This window comes from Dermochelys coriacea, chromosome 9 (assembly GCF_009764565.3).
Source record: "Dermochelys coriacea isolate rDerCor1 chromosome 9, rDerCor1.pri.v4, whole genome shotgun sequence".
Classification (NCBI taxonomy): Eukaryota; Metazoa; Chordata; order Testudines; family Dermochelyidae; genus Dermochelys; species Dermochelys coriacea.
In genome coordinates, this window is record NC_050076.1 from 4,730,020 (window position 1) to 4,752,656 (window position 22,637).

General features: G+C 43.3%; 1 protein-coding gene across 6 annotated transcripts in view; it reads right to left on the reverse strand.

Annotated features, from left to right (window-relative positions):
* LOC119861738 (LIM domain containing preferred translocation partner in lipoma) overlaps nt 1-22,637 on the reverse strand; it is a 523,166-nt gene that overhangs the window by 220,672 nt on the left and 279,857 nt on the right. The gene's annotated exons all lie outside the window — the stretch shown is intronic.

Sequence of the window (22,637 nt, forward strand, 5' to 3'; positions counted from 1 at the left end):
TGGATTAAAATGAAAATATTAGTATTTTAAACAAACAACCCAAATGTTGATCCGGGGGCTGCTGCTGAGTTTCGTCACTTGACAGTGCTTCGGAGCAGAGCCCAGAGTTGGAGCGCGGAGCAGCTCCGGAGCAGTGGAGCTGCAGGTTTTTGCCTGGAGCTGGAGTGGAGCCAGAGCACAGCTCCAAAGCCCTGCTTGCAGACGTTATTTTAGTAAACACGGGCTCCCTCGGTAACAACCGTCCCGTGTCCTCACACCATGACCGACTGGCAGCTCAATTGTTTATCTTCCAGGTGAGAGCCCTGGGGGCTAACTCCAAGTTGCCAGGAGGCTGGGTTGAAAGCACTTCTCACAAAGCACTCAGAGGGGTTCCTTAACCAGAGAAATGGGGGTGACATCAGCTGGCAACATCCAGAACGCCTTTCCCCGGCTTTCACCGCAGTTTGCTTTCACTTTTGAACATCAGCAATGCACACGCACCCACTGTATAGTGAGGGGGAGACAGCGATAGGAGATGTAGTGAGCAGGATTTCGGCTACTTAAGCAATGTGAGGGGGTGTGGGTGGGGAGTCCTGGGAAACAGCAGGCACTGAGAGATTGGGTCAGGTGCCAAATGAAATAAGGTTTTTAGACCTTGCTCTATTACAGACTCTGGTAGAACCGAAAGAGCTGACCAGATGTCTTGTGCCATCTGGTATCCTGTCTCAGAGAGGGGCCAGTGCCAACTGCTTCAGAGAAAAGAGCAAAACCTCCATAGTGCAAAATTATGGACCAACGCTTCCCTGATGGTAGTTTCTTCCTCACCCCATGCAGTCGTTGGTGGCTTATGCCGTGAAGCATGAGGGTTTGTAGCCGTTATAAATTGCTATCCTAAAACAACAGAGCTGGGCATGTTTTTATTATGCAGAGAAATGTCTTTAATCCTAAATCTTAGACTGTGCAGTACCATGAAGCAGTGTGTTCCACAGGTTATTTATGTATTATGTAAAATCATTTCTTTGTATCAGTGTTAAATGTGTTGCTTTAAAATTGCATCATGTGTCCCCTTTGTATTGATCTCAGGGATAATTTTCATGGTGTCAGGGATGTTGGGGATGGGGGGGGATCCTCTTGCACTGACCCATTGAGCATCTGTTAGCAGTAGCTGGACATGTATATTACCTGTATCACTGAAGCACCTAAGTAACTGAACCAAGAATTGGTGCCTCCCTGTCTTAGGTGCTGTACAAGTAAAGGATGGTCAAGGAAACTTCCAGCAGGTTTGGGCAATGATGGACCTTGACTCTTCCTGTGTCTTCACTTTCCTACATTACATAAATATGACCAGATTACCCTCTGAATCTTGTTCTGTGTTTGTACTGCGCCTAGCACAATGGGGCCCTAGTCCATGATAAGCACTCCGAGGCAACACAGTAATACAAATAAATAATTATGACTATATTCAGAGGGAGAATTTCCCTCTTCCTGGACACTTTTACACCTTCTCTGCACGTAACCCTGTGGCCCCACAAATAAGGATCAGACATACCAAGGGCTTGATACTTATTCTAGTTCAGCCCATAGGACAGCTCATAAGAACAGCCAGACTGGGTCAGATCAAAGGTCCATCCAGCCCAGTATCCTGTCTTCTGACAGTGGCCAATGCCAGGTGCCCCCAGAGGGAGTGAACCTAACAGGTAATGATCAGTGATCTCTCTCCTGCCATCCATCTCTACCCTCTGACAAACAGAGACTAGGGACACCATTCCTTACCCATCCTGGCTAATAAATCCTGGCTTCCAGTGCTTAATCCGTCTGGTGCCCCATGCATAGCTTCTGCTCCACCTACACGGCACACCCTGTTGTGCACCAGGCAAGGACTTGCCCTGCCCAAGGCCAAAGTTTGCAAAGAAGCAGAATATAGGCCCAGACTGCCTTGTTTCCCTGTGGGAGAATCAACCAGCCAGACACACTAACTGTAGGTAGCACTCCCAGCTGTCTCCAAACAAAGTCCTCTCAGAGTTCAAAGAGGCATGACAAGATACGCAAATGTTGTCAACATGTGTCAGAAGGGGCACAATCAACCCTGGGTCAGCACCACAGCCTGTGTCCGGGGTTTGATCCCATGTCCATTTAACACCAATGTCCATTCCTGGTCTGGTGGCACTAGCAGCTTGCTACATAGATTCACTGGAGCAGATCCTTAGCTGGTGTTAATTGTCAATGGAGCTATGCCAGGTTATACTGGCTGAGGATCTGCCCCATATATTTTGAGGCCAGAAAGGTCCATTATGACCACTCACAGTTTGATCTTCTACTTGACACAGAGAAAGTCACCGAGGGATTCCTGCATTGAGCCCAGCTCTCCCAGCTGATAGCAACGTTGTCTCTTTCTCCCAGCGTCAGACACAGTTTCCCTCAACACTTTTCGATGAGAAATCTCTTACGATTCCCAAGAGTTTTGCAGAAATCTTTTCCTTACTCTCCCCGCCCCCGTATTTTGGACACTGGAGTAGAGTGCGCCTCTGTCTCAGTCTCTCTTCTGTCACGCCGGTCCCAGAATCGCTCTTCTTTGGGTTTGGACCATGCTAGATGTCTCTCAGCTTCCACTTCTAGCTCATAGTCACAATCAAATAAACCCTCCACCTGCAGTTTAGTTTATAATGAATTCAAGCCCAAGCCACTTCCCCAAACTTGGCTGATCCGCCTGAAGAATCTGTCCGTTCCAAGCCCAAGACCTTTTTCCCCGACAGGCACTCTCACCTCCCTTCTCTCCCTTGGAGTTAAGGAACCACACTGTCAGCTTCTCGCTGCTGGGTTCCTACAGCTGATAACCATGCGAGTCACCGTATGGCACTCTGTTACACCAAAGCATCATCTCCATTTATTTCCAGATGTGACAAAGCAAAGTGCACTGAAATCATGCCGACATATCTCCCTCTGTGTGATATGCAGACTCACGGTGTGTCTGTTTATACCCCTCTTTCAACCTCCACCAAGCTCATCTCTTTCTTGTCCCCCACACTCCTGAAGGAGCGCTCAGCAGCAGTTGCCAGGCAGGCCCGATCCTGTGATATCTCAATGGACATACCTTGACATTCTCTGGCAAAGAGCCCTGGTGCTTAAAACATTGCTATGTCCCTCCCTCATGTCTGGACAAAGGGGATAACTGGAGCAGAAAGGAGCTAAGTGATTTGCTCAAGATTACACTGAAAATCTATGGCAGAGCCAGGAGAATTCCATCCAGTGCTTTAACCACAAGCCCACTCTTTGTACCTGAATCATCATTCATCATGATGACATAAGGCTTTTTATATATACCTCCTGGCTTCATTTCAGATCCCTGACAGCCATCCACAAATCCTTACCCTTATTGCTAGGCTTGGAAGGATTAGGTTTGCACCGGTAAATGTTGGTAAACGTTGATTTCACTGTACACACATTTCCAAACCCACAAAAAAATATTTCTTTCCACCATCATCGACATTTACAGAGAAGCAAAGTAAGAAAAAAGCTGCTTGAGAACTTAAACAGAGTTTGATTTAAGAAGATTTACTTTGTGTATTTTGACATGTGATGTTGACCTCTCCCCACCACATAATTTCATGCCCCTGAAAAAATAGATAAAAATGGAAGAAAAAATTGCATAAAAAGTAAACATGGATCTCTGTCGAAATTTAACAAATTTTAAATCGAATTCTGCCAAGCCTACTAATTGCCATGGAAGTAATTCTGTATGTTTCAGTAAAACAGCTTTTATTCTTTTCTAGTATGTTTTAAAAAAGAAGTTTAGACATTTTATTAGCGTACTTGCCAAACATAAATCCAAAGAATACACACCTGAAATGAGAAACTTAAACAGGCATTAAACTTCCTGGGAACATTTGAATTTTTGCCATTGGGTGCTCAAAAGACCTCCAAGTGGGTGCCAAGTTGAGATATATAAAGTATTAGCATATCAGATTCCTCTCTCACTCACAGCCCATCCCTGCAAACACAGTGAATCCTACTGGGTGCTGCTGGCTGTAAACATTGTGCTTGGATATGAGCATTTGCAGGATCGGGCCTATAAAAACTGCTTCAGTGTTTTCAAGGGGAATCTGGTTGCCAATCGGAAATCGAAGTGCATCAAAGCAAATGGCCTCCACTGACTAACACAACTGTTACTATGTGATTCCAGACCTGGGAAGGAATCACAGCTTGGTAATTTCCAGACACATGTAAAGGTCCGCTTGCCTGGTCAGAACAGATTGTTTGAAAAATCAAAACAAAATATCTTTTCTGGAATAAGCAATAACTTCTTAATGAAATAAATCAACCAGCAAAACAAGATTCGTGCTCGTGTGCCCAGATCGCTGACTGACATCAGAAAGCTACAGGACTAGATGTTTTTCCATTAGTCTCCTATTATCATGAGTACTTCTAATTCAGAAGTCGGTTTAGTGCTGGTTAGAAATATCCGGAGAAAAAACCTCTTCTACTTATTCTCAGAACAGAAAGACCAAGGGCAATGGCAGAACAAGATTGCTCCCTGCTGGCTCCTCCCGCCCCCTCCCCATGTGCTTCAGCTCTGAACGGATCATATCTAAGGATGAGAATGAGGGGATAATGCAGGCTCGAATGCCAAGCCCTTAGCCTCTGCCAAAAAGGTCAAACAAAGGGCCAATGAGCATTTTGTGGCAGTTTGTTATGGTGGTTTTTATAACTGTGGCTGGAAATTGCAAGCTATCACAGAGGGAGAGAGAGAGTGTTTTCCTGGTCCTGTCTGCAGCCTAAGGGATTCTGTGGGGAAGCAAGCAATTAGAGTCAGTCTGGAAACAGACAGACTAAAGCAAATTGTGCCTCTCTGTTTTAGGAAGCAGTCTGCTTTGTCTCTCTCTGATTTGGGGTCCTTGTATATTATTGTTTTGAATTCTAAAAAATAAATCTGTGTTACTTTGCAACCTTTCAGCACAAGTATTGTTTGTTATTATCTAACTTCTCTCTGGGTATACCACAAACATAACAGGAATGTGGTCACTTATGCACTAGCCCTTACCTTGAGACCCTAATTCATTTCACATCAGCCAGAGAACCTTCAGAGTGTACTGACTCTTGACCACTACTAACCTCTCTTTCAGACACACACACCATTATTCTATACTAACAGACTGAAAGCACCTCACTACTGTAATGTCCTACAGTATTATTAACAGCCAACAAACCCTACATCTCACAGTATTGGTACTGCTGTGTCTTGATACATATGCGTTGTTCTGGATTTGAATCAGTGACCTTCTGGTGTGACTCTGTACCCTATTTTCAATCCTATGAGCCATCAAGTTTCCCAGTATAAACAAGTCATAGGATCACTGGCCCCTTAATAGGAAGATGGGCCAGCCACACCTGTGCCATAATTAATTAACTGCTTTCCAGGGCTAAGATGGTCAGGTGATACCTTAATGGGCCCTGGGCCTTATAGAAGGACAGAGATCAGCCTGCAGTTGGAACCACAGGAGTGGGAAGGCTCCGGTGGAAGGCACTGAGCCAGGGTTTGCAAGAAGTAGGGTACTCCAAGGGAACCTGCTTGGGGGCTGAGAGTTCTATAATGGCTCAGGGAGAAACTCTCAAATGTGGCCTGGATAGGGGCTGGGAACAGGGCTCAGAGGATGGGCTGAAGAGAATCCTTGAGGGGCAGAAGAATCTTCGTTGCTGTTGTTAGGACTCTGTAGTTTGGACTCTTGCTACCCTGGAAGGGATTAGGTTTGTTTGTGACTTGGTCAGAGGACTAATCCACTTTTCCAGCACAGATGGGGGCACGGAGAGCCAAGACACCCTCCCACCTCAGAAAGGAAACTGAGGCAAGGAGCACTAATAGTGCCACACTCGCCCAGTAGGGCATGCAACAGGGAGGTCATGCCTTATGACAAGACATTTATCTATAGAATTTTTGTTGCTGCTGATGTTTTTAAATGTATGTTATTTGACCAGGACAATGTTTAAGAAACCAAAATAGCATTTTTGCTTGGAGCATTGTAGAAAGAAACCGACCAACAATCATTTATACACTCAAAACAGTCACATGACTGCATATTATTTGCATGATCTACCTAAACATGCCAATTCGGCCTGTGCTTAGTACGTTAAACTAACATACCTACCAGAGTCACTCTTTAGACTCCCATGCTCTTTACCAGCTGTTAATCTTCCCATGTTAACTACATTTGCTAATCAGCTACTGTATTAATAAGCAGCTAAAAACAACTGGCTAATTTCACTCTCAGCATTTAAAAAAGGAACATTGACTCTGTCAGATAGTTGCACTAAAAATTTACTGCACCACCTGTTAGCTGAAATATTGCTTTTATGGATTTACATTGTATTAAAAGGTCACTGGCTGTTTAAGACTTAAGCAGTTTTAATTATTCTAAAAGTCTCTTAACAGTAAGAAAAGGAAGTTCAGAACAAACAGCAGCAGGGATTCTAATTAAAAGGGCCAATTCATCTAATTTTATTTGGGGTTAATTATTCAGGATTCACTCTCTGATGTGTAAGGAATAGCAATTAGTAATTTTAGTGGTTTGAAGAACATTGGAGGTATAATCAGTTAAAATGAGTGAGTGTTTACAACACAAGATGGTGAATTAGTTTCTCCCAGCTGGAGAACGGGAACATTAGTCCCCTACAGTTCAAGACTGAATCGTGAGTGCTGGTTAAAATATTCTATTCAAATAAAAAACCACACATCAACAATCATCTGGTATTTTTGTTTACTGCACGGAAAACCAATCTATAGAAGCACCATGTACCACATGAGTTTAGCCTCCTGCTTCTGAAACTTTATTATCACCACTGCTGACCCAGCTACCTGAGATTCTGCTGCAATTAAAAAACAATTCTTCTCTCCGCCAACCCCAGCCCACAACACCTATAGTTAGCATCCCTCTGAACCCTTAGGTGGGATTCTGATCTGGTACATTAGTGTAACCCTGGAGTAGCTCCCCGGAAATCACTCCAGGTTTACTCTGGTGTAACTGAGGTCAGAATCCAGCCTCCAGTTGCAAAAGCTTTCACAGGCACAGCTATTCCGCCACTGAGCCTCCAGTCGACCTTTCCTATATTTTACCTTTAATCTGAACAAGCCAAGAGGCATGATTTGCCTCTCACTTAACACGACAGGATACTCCTGGGACGGCTTCCCCCCCGGGGTGCCACTTCACTTAAAATCACCACCAGTGTATGAAGTGCAAATCTCTTTTCCACCTGTGGTCATTAATGCAAAAATCTCAGGCCCCAGATTAATGTTAGACCTTCCCAATTCTCCTCCACGCTCCAGGAAAGGCAGTGGTTAGCACTCAGTTAAGCATCAAAGATTCACTTCCCCTAAGCCTGAACAAACTCAGCTGCCTCCTCAAGCCTTGCTGAGCTGGAAGTCCCATTCGGACAAGCTCTCGCCTGAAATCCCCGGTAATTTCAAGAGACCCCCATCATTAATTAGCTCATGTTTGTAGAGCACTTTGAAGACATCCTGCACCAAATGTCAAGTAAAATCTCCACCTGTCAAACGGGTGTGTCGTCCCCACATGCCTCCTTGCGGCCTGGGCAGTGCCATGGGTGTGCCCAACCTTAATTCCCCAATTGGGCATCAGTACGTCCCCATTATCAGATCTGGGCCAGGAGACGCCAAAACAAAGCTAATCTAATGTCCCCTTTAATAAGGTTTCAATCCCACAAACAGTCCATAAGGCCCTCACCCTGGGCCCTCGTTCAAGCTCCCACAGCTTAAAGTCCACAAAACAAAGGCTCCAAGTCTAGTCAGGCTTCTCCAGGAGCCCGCATCCCGGCCTCTGGTCCCAGGAGTCCCTCAGGCTCCACAGTCTCCTCTCCAGGCCCTTCTGAGGACACTCCCCTTCCTGCTATCCCGGCTCCCCTCTGAGCTCTCTAATCCTTAATGGCCACTTCGCTATATGGGGAACACCAGTCCTCTTCAGCTGCACCTGGTTAATGTCCAAGGCTGGCTGGCCCTTAAAAGAGGCAGACGACCAATCACATCATCAGCATCTCTGACTTACCCTGACAGTAGATGCCATTATAGTGTCATAGAATTTAAGGCCAAAAGGGACCCTGAGATCATCTAGTCTGAGCCTCCTGTATACCACTGACCATTAAATTTCACCCAGATACCCCAGTACTGAGCTTAGTTAGAATGAAGCATTTTAGACCTCAAGAGAAGAAGCTGCTGTGTGCCAGAGGCAGAGAATAGGAGCGGGCACAGGGTCACTAAAGCCTGCACTGGTACAGAACTGATTCGGTGGGATATGCCCAGATGATCCTACTAAGAGCAGGAGTAGGAGATCCAAGCTTCAGTCTGCGGAGGAAGCCAACCACTCCCGAGCATGGTCCCTGCCAATCTGACCTGGGGGAAAATTCCTTCCTGATCCCAAACCTGGAAACGGAGTTTGACCCTGAGTATATAAACAAGACTCATCAGCCAAGCATCTAAGGAGAAGGATTCTCTGGACCACCTCAGAGCAGTGGCTCACCCCATCTGGTGTCCCATCTCAGGCTGTGGCCAATCACTGATGCTTCAGAGGAAGGAGGAGAAAAAGAGAGCCCACAATATCCTGGGCTAATTGTGCATCGGGGGTGGAGGGGTGAGCAGCTAGAGCCCTGAAGCATGAGATTTGATTATAGTCATTGTCTTAAGGCAGATCTGCAAGTGTTATGAGCACACTGAAGTCAATGCCAGCATTCCTGTGCTCCTCATGGCCCATGAAGGAAGAGAATGGCCCGGGGGATCCATAGGTTCACATATTCCTAAGGCTGCTGTGACCATTTAAGCCTGCCCCCCCCCCATGCACAAGGGCCATAGAATTTCTCCCAGAAGCTGACATAAAGCAGATCATTGCAATACAGTACGAGAAGGTATCTGTACTCCTCTGAGTATGGGCTATAGATAATATTTCTGATTCAAAACTGCTTTTTAGTATGACCTTGGACAAGACCCTTGACCTATGTGTGTGTCATTTATACTCTCTCTACATTGACTACATTTATTCACCTGGGCCAAGTGTTTGGTGATCCACAGGTGAAAAGCCTATGTAAATTCTCCTCTCACAACCAGTCTGACACTCGGGTGACTCAACTGACTTTGGTGAAGTTACAGCAAATTTATACTGCCATATAAGGAAGAGAAAAGTGCTGTCATTACTATTATTATAGGTCAGCTTTATCAAATTAGTTTTCTGACCTGCAGTTTAATACAGCTGAAGGAAAGATAATACAAGAAATATGCTTTCACCTTTTAAAATGTTAAATCAATCTATCTTAAAATACATGGAGGAAGGATGGATGGTCTTGAGGTTAACTCGAGCTCTAGGCTTAATCACTGATTCTCTCAGAGACTTCCTTTGTGACCTTGGACAAGTTATTTAACCTCTTTGTGCTTTAGTTCTCCACCTGTAAAATGGGGACACCATTCCTTCCTCCCTCCCACCTGGCTCTCCTGTCTATTTACATGTGTAAACTCTTCGAGACAAGGACTGTCCCTTACTCTGGGTCTGTACAGGGCCCAGCACAATGGGGGAGCCTCTGAGTGGTACTGCAAGGCAAACAAGGAGGATAAAAATAATTATCAAATGTTAAAAACCAACACAAACAGGCCGTCAAGACGGAGAATTTTCTGCATAAATCATTCAGGGTGGGATGGGGGGGGGGAAATCTCGTCACAAAAGCAATTATTGACTTTGAAAAGAAGCCATACATTGCATTCACATGCATAAACTTCTCTCCTGAATAGAAAGAATGAGAGGTCCAGGAAGCAACTCAACCATGGAGCACTGTTTTGCTCAGACAAAACTGAAATGGCTTATCTATTTGCTTATTGGCTTGTGCTGTTAAATTCATTGTTCACTGCTAAGTGCTCTTGACAAGAGTTGACACACGCACTCATTTATTAGAGAAGACTGTTGTGACACAGTTGGGAAAACGAGTTATGCCACTGGATTAAACCTTTGGCAACTGCTAAGAGTATAAAATCCATTTATCACTTGGCATTAAAAACAAAAAGCCAAGACACAATCTGCTTCTTGGCCTTTAAGATAGAGTGAGTTAACTTTCTGCCCCTAGGGTAGGGGGTGTTTGTGTCAATGAAATTCCACCCTGTTAACATGAACCCCAAGCCAGGCAAACTCTTTCTGCTCAGCGATGAAGCACAAAACATTCCACACATCATGCAAAGATCACGGCAGGCTTCCAGATTTGTTTTTATTGTCAAGAGACTTCCTGAAGAGTTAGATGCTGCAGCTAACCATTTTTAAGATGGCATTGATCTGTTCAAACTCTTTTTTGCATTTTTTTCCCCCATTACCAAGTGCAATTCCAATCTGCCTGGTTATGGTAAATCAAATGGGTCTGATGGGCTTAGATCAATCCTCACCAACTAAATCTATCACTGTTGCTTAAATGTTCCTTGAGTGAAGGGCTAACCTTTGCAAAATACTTTCCTCATATAATCTTCTGCTGGTAGTTTGATATATTAGAACAAAGCCACCAAATTGGAAATACAACAACAGGCAAATAGGCTTTACAGCTCAACCGATCAAAGAGGTGGGAGACCGAGTTTCAAATTGGCTTGTTTAGTTCCTTTCCCCAAGAAGCATTCCATGTAATACCTATAAACAGCCACATTAAAAGATTAAAGCAGAACTTGTGTCTTTATAAGATGCAGAGTTTACTGTTTTCAGCTGCAGAAACAGTGACAGCTTCCTTCCTTCTATTGCAATTAGCATCCAATTCTTCATTTTGCCAATAAACACTACTAGGGAATGGAAAAATTAACTAGATTTTCTTTTGAATATAAAAGAACTTGCTTTTGATTATTGTCTGTGTGATAGTCTAATAATAAATCAAATTACCTCCTTAATCCCAGAGGACGTTTTCAGATGAAAAACCCAAATGTTGGATAAATAGAAATCCTTTTGTATTTTTTCATCTTTCAAAGTAGATAATTTACTCTCCATTTATGGTTTGTGTGTTGTTGTTTTATGCGTAGACACAAATTCCAAGCAGATTATGCTTACTAGAAACAGCATGTACATTCTAACTAAACACGGATTGAATAAAGATATTTGTTATTAGGTCAAATATAAAATGTAGGTGTCTTCAGACTGGGTCAAATCCATGCACGTGCAGAGATGGTGCACAAGCTCTATGTAGTACTGAAGTGGGACAAAAACATACAAAGGTCTTCTCTGCACAGGGATGAATTTCATTCACAACCCCTAGTCTGAACTTTCCAAAGGAGCATCTGTATTTGCTACACAACTCATCTGCAATGGGACACATCAACAAGAAGGGGTGCTCACTTCCTCCTCTGCAATCTGGTCTTGGAGAACTACAAACAGAAAAACAAGACACTGTCCAGAATGCTGGGAAATCTTTGAATAGTAGCTGGATGCCAGGCAGGCAATGGCTTGTGATCACACTTTGCATTTCTTTAGCACCTTCCATCTGAGGATCTTGAGTACGTGAAGGCAGTACATGCATATTCTTATCCCCATTTTACATATAAGCAAACTGTGGCATAGGGAATTTCAGTGAATTAGAGCCTGATTCTCATTTACACTAGGACACCTTTACATCACTCTGGCAGTGTGAGGAGCCTTACAGTGAGCGTGTTCAACAGCGCAGTATAAAAGCGACTGAGTGTAAGTGAGAATCAGACCCGCGATGTTAATGAAATTCAGAGCAAAGTTCACAGCAGGAAGAGGCCCTATTTTGAGGGCATAAGTGGGACTTAAATGGTACCTATGTGGTACCTGTGCTGGCCTTCTGCCCAGTGGTGGATTTCACCCTGTATTCCCTATACTAAGCACAGGGATACCATGGCAATGTTAATTACTTGGGTCCAGATTATGAAGCTTTTGCACCTTTCGGAGCAGTTACTCAAACAAGTAGTTCTACTGAAGCCAGTGGCACTCGGCAGGCAGTAAGATGCTATTGGTCATAAGTAAGGGAATTAGAATCTAGCAGCACTGCCATGACTTTAATGGTGACCATTATACTAAATATTTCACATTGGGAGCTGGTCTAAAAATGCCTTTTTGTTGTTGTTGCAGAAAATATTTGATTTTGTTTTTCAGTTTTTGGTGAAAATGCATGGTTTAATCAAAAAGAACTTTTAAAACAAAATACCTTTTTTGGATTCTGGTTTTCTGATGAGAAAATTCAAACAAAATGAGCATTTTCAGCCAAAATTTTTTGGATGAAAAGCCCTCTTTTGTTGAAAAAATATTTTAATTGTCTCTAGTCACATTCCCCTAGAGCTTCTGAAGGCTACCTGAGGAAGCAAGTGCAAATTAGTGCATAATAGTCTAGATGGTGAGCGCTCACCAAAGAAACATACCTGGCAGGATGGGAAAAAGAGAGGCCCATCTCCCCTCCTTCCACATTTCCCTTTGTTCAGGATGCTATAAGAAGGTGCAGATGGAGGGGGACCCCCATGTCCTCTCATCAGCCAGAAGAGGTTGAGGGGAGAAGGGAAAAACCCAATTCTTATTCTACCAGCAGCCAGAAAGGGTGGGGCAGAAGGCAGAGAGGATGCTGAAACTTTCATTATGATATTGCTTTTATGATTAATGATGTTGCTCCATGTTGAGGCTGTATCATGTATTTTGGATATGAACTAAAACTGGAGCTATCCAAATCTCCCCAAATATTAGAGGCTTGAAGAGAATGGGACTTACCCCCACACAACTCCACGTCTTGGTTTCACTAAACCAAACCCAACTGTGGAGGCTTTTGCAAAACCAAACCCCCAAGCTTCACCCATCTCCAATACCAATGCATCATCATCAATGCATACATCAGGTCATCACAAGCTGACTCAGAAGGCAAAGCTGCTCCCTAGCTGGTTTAAAACAATCGCATTTGCCATTTCTCTTCAACACCGATATGCCAAGGTGAGGACCAACATTGCCACTTAGATTAAAGAAGAAACATCATGTATAACTGTAACCTTGCCTGCATAGATGTAGTGAGGAATCAAGAACCTACTTGAGACATGAATCTTGAATTTGCCAGTATTCATTCATTCTTGGACCAAGTGCAAGGGAAGCATTTTTACACTGACAGGCGAATTTAGGCTTGACACAGCTTTAACACCCAGTATCTTATGATCTACCAGGCCTAGAAATGGATGCTCAATATAGTTTGAAAAACAGGATTCTCAGCTTTCAAGTGATACAAAGATTTAGTCTCTAACCTTGGCAGGTCACAAGATATCAAATCACATCCTTGTGACTAAAATCTTGCTTGACAAGATGAACATCTTGAACTTGAATGGATTTAAAGGGCTATTTTGAGATCTGTTCAGGCTAGAAACCAATGCTTTATACAATCTCAGAACTTGGAATCCCAGTTCTCATGGTATAATTAAAGTATTAATCTCTACTCCAGTGATTCTTGAGTCACTGGCTGCTAAAATCATCTGAGAAAGATGGCTGCAAAGGGGTGCAGTGAGTAGACCAGTCGATCTTTCCAAGCAGTGGTCTAGGCTTCATGATTAGAAAGAAAAAAAAAAGATTTTTGATCCTTAATGCTGTACATTTAACATTTTAAGGAGAAAAATTAGACACCTGTTTAAAGTCTGGGAGGATACACACCATTTTCAAGCTATTCTTGACTGAACTGTTTAATGTTTCATGCGGTTTAGAAATGGCTTAAATTCCCTGCTGAATTTTTCATGCCCATACACCATTTAGCCTTTATAAAAAGTTTCCCTTCAATTATCTACTCTGCAGTTTAGGAAGGATTCCTGGCAAAGTTCTTTATACTGGTACAATTTTATTTTATTTTTACTTGCAAGTGTTTGCCTAAAACAGGTCTACTTAGCTATGCTTGCTGCAGTTCCTACTCACGTCAGCATTTGTGCAAGTCACAGAGAAGTCAACTAAAATATTTCTGCACTTCTCCACCGCCCCGCCTTAAGATGAGGCAAACTTTGGGCTGGATCTTGCTTCCCACTCGGGCAACATAAAAGGGCTACACGCTGGAGGAATACCCGCAGCACATGGATTATTCCATGCCACGCACAGAGCCTGCAGAAGGCTGAACACTGCCTTCCCTCACAGTCCCTGGCGCAGGGCATGCTGGCAGGCAAAAGGGTGTGATGGGAGCATGGCTGCGTACCCGCTATTTTCAATTGCAGAACAGGCCCTTAGGACCCACTGCAGCTTAACAGAAGTTCAGACAGCCCAGAGGCTCTGTTAGCTTATGTCAGAGGTTAGCTCCAGAATGTAGGGATGCTTAAAGCCCCCTTTACCCCTCGCCACCTCCCCACTATTCTTACAGCGTGACTAGCTCAGGATGAATGACGAATCTGGCCCATGATGGTCTAAATTCATCCCAGATGTAATCAACTCCACTAACTGAATTACACAAGGGATGAATTTGGCTGTGTGTTTGCTATTCTCATCTTATATCCGGTGGAACAGTTGCCTCTCAGTGCATGGTTTTGGTGAAACTGCACCTCAAATACCGCCTTCTGTTCTGAGCACCTTGGTTCCAGAAATGCATCAGCAAGTTAGAAGGAGCTTAGAGAAGAACAATAAGAATGGCAAGGGAGCAGGAGGGACTGATTTATGGGGGAAAGTTAAAAGAGCTAAATACATAAAGCACTGGCAAGCAACAATTAGGGAGAGCATGGGAACTGCTAATTTATATCTGGGGCTGCAAGTGCCAAACATGGAATTATTTAGAATGCTAGAAGGAGCCAAAACCCAGGAATAAATTGGGTTAAATTAAGAAAGGGGAAATGCAGATGAAAATGTCTTGACAGTGAGTTGTATTAGATTATGGAGATGTCTCCCAAGGAGGTGACAGAAGGCCCATCACGCGGGGGTACTTAACACTCGTCTAGAAGAAAGGGCTCGTGGAAAGGAATTCTGAATGGTCAGTGAGATGGAGGGACCATCCCAATCTCTGTGATTCTGTGAATAGCAAAACAACCCACTGGAAACTTATTTCAAATGACTATATTCCTTCCTGCAAGCCATTCCACTCCCCGCTGCAGCACCCCCTGGCATCAGAGGGTGGCGCTGCAAGAGTCTTCATCTCCAGCGACCCCTGCTGACCACTTCTTTGGCCCTACAATGGCCTGTCTCTGGCCACGTCTTCTGCAGCCTAGCCCTCCAGCCAGGTCAGCTCTTTCCATTTCCATTCTGGGCTGATAAAATCCAACTAAAGAATCCACACCTATATCCAAACAGAAGATCTTTCTGAACCTCGCAGGTTACATGGATGTTCCCTGTTTTTCGCCCCTACTCCTGGGGGCTGAAGAGATAGATGTTCTTTACTCCTTTGGCTGAGAACTGCTTCCCAGGGCTTCTTCCCGGCAGGTTTCCCCCACTGCTTCCCCTTGATGCAGAACATGGCAGCTTCTCCCAGGGACCTCCCTGCTCCTTATCTCCCATGTAGGTTCTCTCCAGCCTGCTTTCCCAAGGTGCTTTGCAGAGAGAGGGAACTCACCGTGCTCCTTTCTCCTGGGTCTCCCACTTCACTCCGTTCTCTTCCCTCTCTACGCAGGCCTCCCTGGGATCACTAACTGTCACTGAGTCCAGATCAGGATCAGCTGGGGGTTAATGGCTAGGCCACAAGCCAAGCTGAGCCTGAATCCCCTTAAAGGACTAGCCAGCCAATGACATTCCCATTTTGGGGGGTGCATCCTAACAAACCTTCCTTAAGATATAGTAGGTGGGAGGACTCAAACTGCCCCATGAATAAAGTACTTGGCTTTCAGGCACTCAAATGTACTACTAACCAGATCAAACTCGCTTTTACACAATCAGATTTCCTTGCCGTAAGATGCGCCAAAGAGGAAAAGCAGCTTTATAAACAGGAAAGCTCCTATGTGTGACAGTTATTCCCATCTGCAAGGTTCCATATTATATTCTCTCCCTCCTGCACCATTTTAATGATTTGGGTCATTAAACTGCAGTAGAAATGTCATTGCACTCAGCAGAGTAACTTTGTGCCAAGAGCCCAGCAGAATAATTGCTGTGCTCTGTCTGTCGATGTCCGAACAGAAATAAATGCAGGTCCCCTCTCCATATACTGTTATTCACAGAGACACTGGCTCACTAACAGGTTCTTTCTAGTGCTCCCGCAAGAACAATATTTGATGAATGGACATTTAATTGGTAATAAAGGGTGCACTAAGTCATGACGGCAGAAGCTATGTCCTCCCCATCCATACACGTTTTTGTAGGACTCAAGAGAAAAAGAAAAGGCTGAATAATGACAATAAACACTTTACCAGGGACCGAGGGATACAAACCTCACATTTTGGAAATTTCTAAAGCATGACACCAAGAAACGCTTTACCTGTATGCAGCATGGCTCCAATATATCAAAGCGCACACTTTTATTTACCCATGCACTTAAGTCCCATGGAAGTCAATGGGACTTAACTTACTTAAAAGTTAAGCACATACTTAAACACTTTGTTAAATAGGGATGCATATAAGAATGGACTTCAAATGCTTTGCTGAAATGGGTCCCAAGTGCTATGTATGGTACGTAGCAGGGGTTCCCTGATTTTCTTAACTTGCCTTCTGGTAGATTCCAGGGGCTCGATTCTGCATTGCCTCATATTAGCGTCAAACTGATGTGAGGGCAATCAGACCCTACGCAGTTCCAGCAGTAAATCATTTCACAAACTTACAGGACTGGCCATGCATTATCAAACGCCCCTATCAGATGATAATTAATAAAAGCTGTGATCATGCCCTATAGAGGGGAGCACCCCAGATGCCACTGACTTCAGGGTGTCAGAACTTTGGAAATTCTCCACAAAGGTGGTAGATGTCCGAAGCTCAGCACCCCAAAATTGGGGCACCCAAAATTATAGGCCACTTTAGTTACTTGGGCCTAAGGGAATCAGCCCTTACAGACAGTGCATAGAGTTGCTAAAATAAAAATATTTCTTTTAACTGCTTCTCCCTTAAGTGCAAAAATCAGGAGATTTTTAAAGTATGCATAATTTTAACGTGAAAAAAACACAAGCTGTATCTTAGCTTTTAAGAGAAGACCAGACGGAAAGTCTATCATTAGAAATGCCAAAGGGAGAATACACTCAAAGTTTGCTCCATGACAGAAAGGTCATTTCTATTCCTTGTTTTAAATGTTCTCAGAACCACTTGGGCCTTGGTAATATGATGGTTTTCATCAGCTTGACTTCCTTCAAAGTAAAAAAAAAAAACCCTCACAAATGAGGTGACTCCCTTCTTTAAAGTTTCTCTTTTTTTCCCTCTCCCCCAGAGCAGAAGGACTGTTAAAAATGTTATGAATTAGTTAGGATGACAAGTACCACCATGACAATGATCGGTTGATTCCATCCAAGAGTGTTTCTTTGCAGTTTCATGGAGAGATAAATGGCACATTCTATGTAACAGACAATGTGTCAATGCAATCGGAGAAGCGGCACCAGGTTTATCGGATATAGTTGCCAATGAAGAACAATTGCTGTAGTTGCGTCGGTCCCAGGATATTAGAGAGACAAGGTGGGTGAGGGAATATCTTTCATGGGACCAACTTCTGTTGGTGAGAGAGACAAGCTTTCGAGCTACACAGAGATCTTCTTCAGATCTGGGTAAGGTACTCAGTGCCTCACTGCTAAATACAAAACTGAACAGATAGTCTACCATACCAAGTTAGCACATAACTATCTGTTTGACCTTGTATTTAGCTGTGACACTGAGTACCTTTCTCAGACCTGAGGGAAAGCTCTGTATAAGCTCAAAAGCTCCTCTCTCTCACCAACAGAAGTTGGCCCCAATAAAAGATATTACCTCATGCACCTTGTCTCTCTAATGAAGAACAATGTCAAGCCGATGAGAAGCAGCTTAGGGTTTCTCTTGGCTAGCGCTGAAAGCTGGGTTTTTTGAAAGTGTTACCTAACATGTTCTAATTACCACTGTAAACCTCTTGTGTTTCCAGCTCTGCGTATATTTCCCAGCTAGCCCAGGGTCTCTCCACCTACATATTTGTATTAGCTAACATTGTAACACCACACTCTCTACCCTATCTAGAGGAGACTTGAGAGCACATCTTCACCAGGTAAAGAAAAAGGTGTGCTCCTAACTCGAGTTCGCTAACATGAAGTAAAATCTTGGATACAAAGCAGTTCGCAGTATTCACATGAATTAGCTGGTCTAATCAAAGGGCATCCTAGAGTTTACCATGACCTGCTAACTAGTGTGGTAACTACAAACCATCTTGTCCTCACTAGCATTTTACTTCATGTTAGCCAACTTGAATTAGGAACAACTTTCTTTCCCCTTAGTGAAGACAAGGCTGGGGCTTATGCATGGGATGTGAAATAATTAGATCTTTGGGGACCAAAAGTTCCAAATCTCACAGGGATACAAAAATTAAATGAAACCAAACAAAACTTTTAAAAAAGTACTCTGAAGCACAACAATATAAAAGTTGCACCTTCATATTCAACCAATCTGCCCCCTCTCTCCCCTGGTTGAATTCCAAATCATACCCACAGAAGCTGGCTTGAGTTAACAAAAGTATTTTCTTTTTACTGATTTTTACTCTGTAGTGCCAGCCTAGATAAGACAGTGACCTGGATTCTATTCTGCTTTGTAGAACACCAACAGAATTATTTGCAGCCAGCTAGTTAAAATGCTGTGAATTCCACCTGTGAATTATTTTCAGGTTCCAGTCAGTTGCACCTATGCAAATCCCTTGAACAAATGTCATGGGGGCTGGGGGGCTAATTTGAAGGCAATGGGTTTGCACAGGTGCCACTGAGTGTGAGATGTGGCCTGCAGAACCTTGTGATGATGTGTGAGAAAGAAGGAGCCCAGTCTGTCTCTCACAGCCCAGGCTGATATTTTGGGGCCGCTGGATGTATTTTGTTATTGTTTTTAACTTGTGAACTCAGCACAGCTGATACAGACTTGTTAACACACGGTATGCACGAAACTGCACTTTCAAATACAAGGAAGTTGACATTTAGGACCTGATTTTTCAAAAGGCTTGATCTCTGCCTCCATTTTCACAGGTGGAATTCAGAGCATTTGAAACTTTTAACTACCAGGCTGCCCCCATAAAATCTGAGTCTGCATCTCATAAAACAGGGTTTAAAAAAATGGAATCTTCCCTCCAAACTCCAGAGGCTCCTACTGTACTAGAGAGTGAGCTCAGATACGGCATTTGCCACTCCATCTCTCTTGAGAAAGTCAAATAAACCAATCAGGTGCTGGTATCCGGGAATAGCCAGAGTGGTCACAGATTAAACAAATACAATGTAACCGGCCTGCATAGTATTTAAAGAAGAAGAAATTCCCATTGAGAAAAAAAGGCTAATTTTCAAGGGCACCCTTGCACACAGACAAAGCAGACAGCACTAAATGGGAATGCATTTATTAGCACACCAGTAAACAATAGGTTAATAGACTACCTATGTGAGAAAGCACAGTTGAGAGTACTATGAAACTTTGACTTAGAGCAGGAGTCTCAGATGAATGCTTTATTATGAATTAGTAATAATCAAAATGTGCACTATGACCAGGGCTAAAATGTGTTTGCCACAGCAATTTTTAGGGAAGTCTCAGTGGCCATGGTGAAAAGAGCAAGCTTGTGACAACACATCATGGACCTTTGCTTCAGACTGATGACTAAGCTGTATTTTAATATTTTCACTCTGGCCAACAAGAACTGTTTATTTGCTGAGAGCAATTTAGGAGGTTTCATATCCAGCCAAACCAGTCATTTCTCCAAATGTCTTGAGGGCTCTTGTTCCCCACGGAGGCATGAAACCTTGAGAAATTAGGCATCAACTGATAATCCACTTCTTAGAACCCCCCGTTCTTCTGGAGTGGTGCTGCTCACCTTTTGATTCTTTTTATGCAGCCGGGTTTAGTTCTCAAGCCTCTAAAAAAAGATGAATGGTCACATCCACCCGACTAGCCCGTTACCATTCTCCATAGTAGCTGGAGAACGAAACGGGAGCTTTCAAGCTCTGTGGCAGACAGTGCTAAATGGAGAATGGTTAACACCACTGAAACAATAAAGATAATGGAATCTATGGATTTAATTATGATGCTAATGCATGGGGGGTAGGGGGAATAGCCTCTTCTCAAAAAAGTGAGTAGAAGAGAGGGGAGCTATTCGAAACATAGCACTGTATGCTGTTCCCTGTAGCACCTGTGTGTCTCTTATCTGCTGAAGTTGAGGGAGGCCCTGCAAGCCATGCTGTAGAACTTCATCAGATTTGCACTATACTTACCCACAACATCGTGCTTTGATTTTTTCTTTCTATGCAACAAGTCTGCACCCAAACTAAGCTTTTAGTGCCATTTTTTCTTCTTTTAGCTCGGCAGAGCCAATACAGCTAAGAAAATGAACTTGTTTCCTTCTTAGACACCATCTGTGGAAGTGTTTGCGAAATCCCTTAACAGTTGCACCTGTGTTAAGGCAACAGGGTTGCAGAGGTATCAGTGAGGGGACAGCTGGAAGGAGACTGGTGAAGCAGTGTAACCAAGAGCAGAACGTGGCCTGCAGACCCATCATCATAGGCGACTGTGTGCAAGGAGGAAAGATCTCCAAGACCAAGTTAAGTTTTCAAGGCTGCCGGTTAGAAAATCAGAGACATTAAACCCGGAGTCACTGAGAGAAAATAACCATTGAACACCATGCCCTATTACTGTCACTTTTTCAGAGCTGAACTGCACTTCAGGTCTATATATACTCAGCACATTCATAGAACAACATGACAGGAAGGTACACTTGAGCACCAGAAGCTGAACTTCTGAGGCTTCATTTTATTGCAGTTTTTAAAACCAATACAGAATTAACCATTTTGCAGAAGTTCTTTATTCCACACATGGTGCCTGCTTGGCAACATTGAGGAAGTGAACAGAGTTTGACTTCCCAAACTGAGTCACCGCTGTAAGCCCCAGGGGCAGTATTTATAGGTTTGGGTGAAAATTTCCAGGAAACATCACTTACTGGCATACACAAAAATAGCAAAGAAACTCTTCAATTACTAAACTTTAAAAGGTGTCTTTTTTCTTCTTCTTTGATACAAGGTGATAGTGAAACAGTGAAAGATGCTTTTGTTGTGAAGGGATACCAGTTAATATTGTTCCTTCAGCTCCTGATAGTAGTATACACCAGTCCTAAACTATTAATTCTGGACAGCAGCAAGATGGTATTTTTTCACTGATTATTTCCAGGATAAGAAGTCTAGTTTTAGAAAACTTTGGCAGCTCTCTCCCAGTGAGCGCACAGATATTAATAGCTGGCTGGGGCACTTCAGCCTGTTTGCTCCATCCACACAGTATGGAATCTTGTTCTAAATGACTGTTTCCGTGCTTTCCACGAGAGGAACGGACAATCAGATCGACGGCCTCCAAGAGCACGTTCTGATTTCTGCTACAGCGCTCTAAATCTGGAGTCACCCCATTGACTTCAGGGTGGGAATTTATGTTCTCACTTATCCACGCCAAGCACATTAACTATCCAAAAAATTGCTCCTTCTCTTTACCATCTTGTATTGCAGAGGGGGCCGTATTCCAGTGGTGGGCAAAGAGAGTCACAATGTATCGGTAAAGCATTTTGGGAACCCTCCCTTTAAGCATGCCACACACACATATAAGATCTTATTGGGCCATCCTGATTATCACTACAAAAGTTTTTTTTTTCCCTGCTGATAATAGCCCACTTTAGTTGATTAGTCTCATTACAGTTGGCATGGCAACACCCATTTTTTCATGTTCTCTGTGTATATAAATCTTCCTACTGTATTTTCCACTGCATGCATCTGATGAAGTGGGTTTTAGTCCACAAAAGCTTATGCCCAAATAAATTTGTTAGTCTCTAAGGTACCACAAGTACTCTTCGGTTGTTTTTTTTTTAATCTTACTGTGAGTGACACATAAATCCCTCATTTGATTATTATGATCATCATTCCAGGCTCCCGTCACTACTCTAGTTACCCAGAGATTGAATTAAAAAATATTATATGTACATTGGATCCAGATTCTGATCTCAGTTACAACCAGTAAAAATCCAAAGTAGCTCCATTAAAGCCAACTGCATTGGGTGGCCGGGGATAATATGGCTACGACGTGTACTAAAATGCTAAATGAGATGGTCACATCACCCTATGCACTCACCCATATTTATATCTTCATTCTTGTCCATTGACCAGCCATCATATAAGCCAAACTACCCATCCAATAAAACTGTCCACTAAAGTTTGTGTTTTCCATATCTGTGCTAACAACCAAGCTTCATTCCCCCCACAAAAAAAAGCTTAGATCCCCCATGTCAAACCCAGGAGTCTTAATTTCAGGCTTTACTTTTATCTAGGGTCATTCCAGGCATCCTTAGAAATTTTGTGCCAAATTTTCCAGTCTCTAATCTCCTGTGCCCAGGAAGTAGTTTTCACAAGTGCCATAGGCAATTGGAGCAAGGCTGCTCAGCACTTCTGGAAATCAGACCCTATGTGTCTAAGGTTGGGCATTGAAAAATGAAGGCACCAAAAATTAGGGAACTATGTTTCAAAAGAGGCTTTTCTTTCTTTTCTTCTGTTTAAATGTATTCAGAGCTGATGGGCCAGATAGACAGCCCAGCAGAATTGTCCATAGAACAAGCACAGT